Raw genomic sequence first — 7,635 nt, 5'->3', positions numbered from 1 at the left:
GCATGCAGTCCATATCTGTAACTGGGACGAGTATGTCAGCTCTCTGCATGCCATGCTGCCATGGATGGTAGCGTACGACAACAATAGGTATGGTAGGTGGCTGCCTGACTTCTGGGCCATGCTGACATCTCTCCCTGCTGAACAGGTCGCTGTCCTTCATACTGACTTTGCTCAGTCCATCACAGGTAACCCGTACTCCAACATGGCCTAGGACATGTGGATTGAATGTACAATGAACAAGGGCAGCAAAATGAAGTCTGGCTGGCTCTCCATCCTCCAGAATGAGAAGCAGCTGCTGGTTCACTCCAGAAATGTGAACAATGTGGCCCAGATCTGGGCAGCTCACAATGTCCAACCGAAAAGAAGCCAAGAGGAAGCACGTGGAATGTGGTCCGACACGTATGTGAGAAGATAAGCAGTGCATACAGGATCTGGTCGCATGCATGTATGAATTTGACTCCTACCCATTTGACCCGGCCTCACCCTCCCTCCGCACCCTACAGTCAGCCATGCCTGCCTCTAATGAACTCATTGTGGACTTCAAATCAGCCCATGCTGTGGGAGAGGAAAAATTGACCAACTTTTTGCGAGACCGGTTGTTCAGTAAGAATACCTCCCTCCATGCACGCTTCCCTCTGAGCAATCGTTTGACGTTTACCAAGGAGTCATGCACAAAGCAGTCCGGGGTGGAACTCGAGGCCAGAGCTGCTGAGATGGAGCGGAGTGCTCTCAAGGCAGTGATCAACCTTGTTGAGGTCAGTCAACTTGTAAACCTCCCTGAGTTGCTGGAACATCGTGTTGTTGAGGAGTGTGTGGCCTTATTCAATTCCAACGGCACATACAGGAAGACTCAGAAGAGCAAGCTCATCCAGAAGCTCTCTCTCCAATCTGTAGATCTACAAGAACCCTACATTGCTCTTGTTGACATGGGCATGATCTGGAGGATGGCAACTCCATCAGCAAAAGATCGGCAGATGCAAGATGGCACCCCATACAAGTGGTTGGACTATGTCCACAAGGTGTCATCCATCATCCTTTCCCGCCATGGTGGTGCTGACCGAGTCATCTGTGTGAACGACCTGTACGATGCAGCATACTCAACTAAAGATGATGAGCGAGACCTGCGGGTACAAGGTATGGCACATGCCCCCAACATCTACATGAAATTGCATGACCCCTTCCCCTCTGCTAAAGCATTCAAAACACTGCTGTGTAGCATCAGCAGCAAGGTACAGCTGCAAAAATGAATATGCAGCTACCTGACCGACATTGTACAGAATGTAGATGTGGAGATTGTCTAGTCTGTTGGCACCCACTGCACCAACTTGTCAACCCAGCAACCAATGCAGAACTACAGCTTTGACCAGTCTGAAGCTGACACCATCCTCTTCTCTGCTTATGCAGTTCTGCGCGAGTCAGGCTACAGTGGCCCTGTGGTCATTGATGCAGCTGATACTGATGCCTATGTTGCGGCAGCAGCCAACTCGCAGCAGCTGCCTGGTATACTCTGTATCAATAGAAAGCAAGAGACAGTCTTTTGCCGTGGCCTGGTGACTGAGGAGATGGCAGACTGTATTGTGCAGCTACACTGCTTTACATGCTGTGATTCCAACTCAGGCTTCTATGGCAAGGGGAAGTCTTCAGTATATGACAAGGTGGTAAAGAGCCCTGTGGCACGACGGCAGCTCTCACGGTGTGGAGATAGCCTTGACATTAAGGAAGAGGTGGTAGAGGAGCTCTTCAAGTTCACATGGCATGTGATCTATGGTGACAAGAAGAGTAGCACCATGGCTGAGGCCCGTGCCGCAAAGTGGGAAAGAATGAAAAATAAATCATTCATCCTTCTCCCTCCAGATGCAGATAGCCTCCGCCAACACTGCCTCCGCGCCAACTACCTGGCATATCTAGTGTGTCACCCCTCCCTGAAGCACCACCCCTCACCACTCAGACATGGCTGGGAGCTGGTGGGTGGTCGCTGTCGCCCTGTCCGCCACACGCGACCTGCTCTACCGACACCTATCTGCACCAGAGCCAGCTGAAGAGAGTGAGGAAGATGACAGTGAGGAGGAGGAGGGAGATGATGATGTACAGAAGAGGAGGGGGGATCCATCGGAATCTGATGATTCAGATTGCTCTGATTCAGACTGATCATGTGATGTTTTAAGCTTGTTGGTGTTAAGGTTTCAATGACAGCTGTTTGTTGTTGTTGCATTGTTAAGTTCACTATAAAAAGAGCTTATTTTGAAGTTATCAGTTTTCTTGTCATGAATTCATCAATTGTACTGCAAGGGGTCCTTATGAAGGTAGTTTGTTTAATGTACAGCAGTACCAAGGTAAAATGGGTTTTGACATTATCTTTTCAGTGAACATAATGGTGATTTGGTAGGCATGGATTCTGGATTCAAAGTTATGTTTTCACTCTACAGGATAGTGGCCATCTTTGATTTCTGGGTCAAAATGATGTCATAACGTCAAACAGACAGGTGTATAGGCTACATGTTTACCATATTTTATAAGTTATTGTTGTTTAAACCTTGGTGTATTATGCATCATTGGAAAGGTAACAGCATGATCTACCAGATTAAATGATAAAATTTAGTTTAAAAGTAAAATCTACTTTAGAAGTTGTCTTTTATAGGCAACGTTCACTGAAAAACACCTTCCCGTTCACATCTTCACTCCACTGGATGGTGGCCATCTTGGATTTCTGGGTCAAAATGATGTCATAATGTCAAACTGATGTCAGAATCAGAATCCTCATGGTTGACTTATATGAAAAAGTGGCTTCATCCATGATTCTAGGTGCTCTGGTTCAAAAGTTAATTTTTCAATATGGCCGCAGGCAGCCATCTTGGATTTGGCCCTCTAGCAAAAATGCCCGGGATTTTTGGGAGGGACATGGGAGCTAAATTTCTTTCAAAAGGTCCATAGAAGTCAAATAAATCATCAAAACATGTTAGCCAGAGAGTGGTCACGGAATTGAGGTTTTAGACCCTACTACACATATTTCTTGACTACAGCAGATATTTAATTTATGGATTCAGAGAGACTTCACCGTAACTGGGCGAGTCTTGCTCCTCAAAGCTGAAGGTCTATCTAGACTTGTCTATGCCAGCTCGGCTCTCGACGTCTCAAGATATGTGTACAAAAATTGATAAGCCCTTGTTTGATTTGATATGGAAAAGCAAATCTCATTTCACTTGAAAAATTGTAATGGTTAACAAGCTCAGTAATGGTGGTGTCGATGTTTTAGACTGTCATACTCTACACTCCACTTTTACAATTAAATGGATCAAAAGATACTTGAACTTGATGTCAACATATGTATTTGACGCATTAGGAGGATGTAATTTTATATTAAGATGTAATTACAATATAGAAAAGCGCCCTGCAAAAACTCAAATTTTCATAAACGGTTACTAGTATGCTGGTCCTTGGTATACAAACACAATTCCCCCCCACAAATACTACATTTGGAATAACCAGGATATAGTATGCTTCAAGCACAAATCATTGTTTTTTAAGAAATGGGTTGAAAATGGCATATACTTGTCTGTCAGTTGAAGAAAGGTCATATGTTTACTTATAATGAATTCTTATCAGAATATAACATTCCTGTACGTCCTAGAGCAGTGTTTCTCAACCCAGTCCTCAAGGAACCCCTATCCTGCATATTTTCTTTGCATCCCTGAATAGGTACCTGTTTGTAGTTATTCAACCAATCAGCAATGAATTTTGTCAGATGTTGCACACCTTGCATAATTAAGTGCTGCGAGATGATTGGTCGAGTAAGTACAAGCAGGGCTACCTATGCAGGGTTACAATGAAAATCTGCAGGATAGGGGTTCCTTGAGGACTGGGTTGAGAAACACTGTCCTAGAGAATTCGCTATTGTCTTTGATGCTATTCTGTCAGGTATTAAATCTCTGTTGTCATCTTCAAACGGAGATATTGTCATCCAATCTTCTTCTTCTTTCAGCTTGTTCCCTGTTTCTCAGGGGTCGCCACAGTGGATTTTACAGTTTCCATCGGTACCCTGGGAGGGCACAGCACCAATGGCAGCCGTTGTTAACCCGGGCCTTGACCGATCTGGTATGGTCTTGTCAATCTGCATAATGATTTGGCAAAATTTTACGTGAGATGGCCTTCCTGACACAGCCACTAACCCTATGTACGGGGGCACAGGTAGGGACTCTGCACACCAAGTCTGTATTTTTCGTATGCGTTTTTTTAATCCATCATCCGATAAAAATTGTTACACAAAGAAACCTTGCACACCGAGTCCGATGCATGTTCTTCTCATTCTATTTGTTGCGAAAATTTGCAATACGAGACAAAATGGAGTCGTCAGGCAGTGTGGATGATTTTGTGGTCCTCTCACTTCTTGAAAGAAAAAGAAAATATTTGGTCTATCCAATCCTGAGAAGACGTCAAGAGCAGAGAGAGTTTCAACTGCTGATAAAGGAGCTGCGGAATTATCCCGATCGTTTCCAGATGTATTTCAGGATGTCAGTGATCCAGTTTGATACGCTGCTAGCAATACTGGAACCACACGTTAAAAAGAAGACCACCAATTTCCGCGATCCAATTGATCCTGAATAGAGGCTGGCAGTATGTCTAAGGTAGGGACACACACACACACACACACACACACACACACACGTCTGTTCGTTCATCAGTTCATTTGCTATAACAATCTTTGTATGATTTTAGATATCTCAGCACTGGGGACTCATTTACCACCATTGCCAGCAGTTTCAGGTTGGGCATCAGCACTGTGGGGAAGATTGTGAGGGAGACCTGTGACCAAATTTGGCTGCAACTCGAGAGCAAATACATGCCAGCTCCAACAGAGGAGATCTGGAAGTACACGGCAAGGAGGTTCAATGAGAGATGGAACTTCCCTAATTGCCTTGGAGCTGTGGATGGGAAGCATGCCAGAATTGAGGCCCCTGCAAACGCAGGTTCCCTTTTTTTTAAATTATAAAGGCACCTTTCCCACTGTCCTCCTCGCCTTAGTGGATGTGGATTACTGTTTCCTTGCCACAGATGTGGGGAGCTATGGTGGGAATAGCAACGGAGGCATATTTGCAGATTTTGCACTGGGACAGGCCCTCCAGCGTGGAACACTGAATGTTCCACCCCCACTGGAGCTCTCGTCTGCACCTGAATTGGGGAAGGTCAGTCACGTTATTGTGGCAGATGAGGCCTTTCCCATGAAGCCATACTTTCTCCGACCCTACCTTGGATAGCGTCTTGAAGAGGACAGGCGCATCTTTAACCTCCGCCTGTCAAGAGCGTGTCACATATCAGAAAATGCATTCGGCATTCTGACCCAATGCTTCAGGGTTTATAAAAGGCCAGCGGAGGTGAACCCTGACCTGCAACTACCTGCACCATGAAGTAGAGGGACCAGCCGGATGACAGTTTTGACGATGCTGACGACAGCACGTGTCTACCCAGAGGCCAAAGGGCAACTGGGCATCTGCAGAGGCTCTGCGCATTCAAGACACATTTAAGCAGTATTTTGTCTCACCTGCTGGCCAACTACTGTGGCAGTGCGACCGTGTCCACCGCAGACTCATAGGTTAGAGATACAGCAATGCAACCGTAGAAGGTAGAAGATGTCAGATAATTTAAATTTGTTTGAATGTTGTTCATAGGTTCAATATTGTATACTTAAATCATTGGCTGTTATTATTTTTACTATTGCTATTATTGTTATATTTTGTAAATACGGCACTGAACAAAGAATTGATTTATACTCATAGTTTACACATTATTATTACTGTTTTTATTGTTATCCATCCATTATCCAAACCGCTTATCCTGCTCAGGGTCACGGGGATGCTGGAGCCTATCGTATATACCACACTGAACCGGATATTGTTATACAAACATGTACATATAAAGTAAAAGAACTAAAGATCAATGAACACGTTCTGTTTATTTTGCATTCATAAATAAAATAAAAACCTGCTGCTCGGCTGCTGACGGGTGCGAAAAAACACAGAAAATCGAACCTGTTCCGAAAACGTTAATGACGGACAAAACTTTCGGAGTCTGTGTAAATGTGATTGACATGACATGACGTCATATGTATTTTTAAACGTACAACAATTTCGGACAAAAAATATGGACTTGGTGTTCAAAGGCCTGAACAGTGCTGGATGCAGTCCCAGTATTCATTGACTTGCGCCCATACCTATCACCAATATTATCATTCAAATTATTATTCAGTATTATCAATATTATCATTATAATATTATCAGTATTTTCATTCAAATTATTATTCAGTATTATCAATATAATATTATTCAAATCATTATTCAGTATTATCAATATTCTCATAATATCAATATCATTCAAATTATTATTCAGTATTATCAATATAATATCAATATTATCATTCAAATTATTATTCAGTATTATCAATATAATATCAATATTATTCACATTATTATTCAGTATTATCAATATTATCATTATAATATCCATATATTTCAAATTATTCAGTATTATCCATGTTATTATAATATTATCAATATCATTCAAATTATTATTCAGTATTATCAATATAATATCAATATTATTCACATTATTATTCAGTATTATCAATATTATCATTATAATATCCATATATTTCAAATTATTATTCAGTATTATCCAATCCATGTTATTATAATATTATCAATATCATTCAAATTATTCGGTATTATCAATGTTATCATTATAATATTATCAATATTATCATTCAAATTATTATTCGGTATTATCAATATTATTATATTATCAGTATTATTCAAATTGTCATTCAGTATTATCAATATAATGTTAATTTTATCATTCAAATTATTATTCAGTAATATCAATATAATATCAATATTATCATTCAAATTATTATTCGGTATTATCAATATTCTCATTATAATATGATCAATGTTATCATTCAAATTATTATTTAGTGTTATCAATATAATATCAATATTATTCAAATTATTATTCAGTATTATCAATGTTACAATAATATCAATATTATCATTCAAATTATTCAGTATCAGTTATTGTAATATCAATATTATCATTCAAATTATTATTCAGTATTATCAATGTTATCATTATAATATTATCAATATTATCATTCAAATTATTCAGTATGATATCATTATAGTATTATCAATTATGTCATTTAAATTATTATTCAGTATTATCAGTGTTATCATTATGATATAATCAATATTATCATTCAAACTACTGCACCAGAATCATACATAGGGAATTCAGATCCTTTTTTGAGTAGAAAAAGTAATAATAAATGTGTAAGGGAAATAATCAAGAGTAAAGCTGCTTCTGTTTTTGTTTGGCATAATTTGTATATTGCTATAGACTGGGGATAAACATGGTTATTGCCCAAAAACTATTTTGTTTCAAATAAGGTGCGAGAGGTGTGTTTGAAGCTATTGCACAGGTGTTATCCCGTTAATTGTGTTATAGTAAAATATAGACTAAATGTTGATCGTCGTTGTTCATTCTGTCACACAGATGAAACCATAACTCATCTTTTCTGGGCCTGTACCTGTAGTCAAACCTCTTGGTATGACCTTAATCTGTTGTTAAACAGGAAATCAGATGGTC

This window comes from Lampris incognitus, chromosome 21, assembly GCF_029633865.1.
Source record: "Lampris incognitus isolate fLamInc1 chromosome 21, fLamInc1.hap2, whole genome shotgun sequence".
NCBI lineage: Eukaryota > Metazoa > Chordata > Actinopteri > Lampriformes > Lampridae > Lampris > Lampris incognitus.
The sequence above is the reverse complement of the archived record's forward strand: the minus strand, read 5'-3'. Positions refer to the sequence as shown.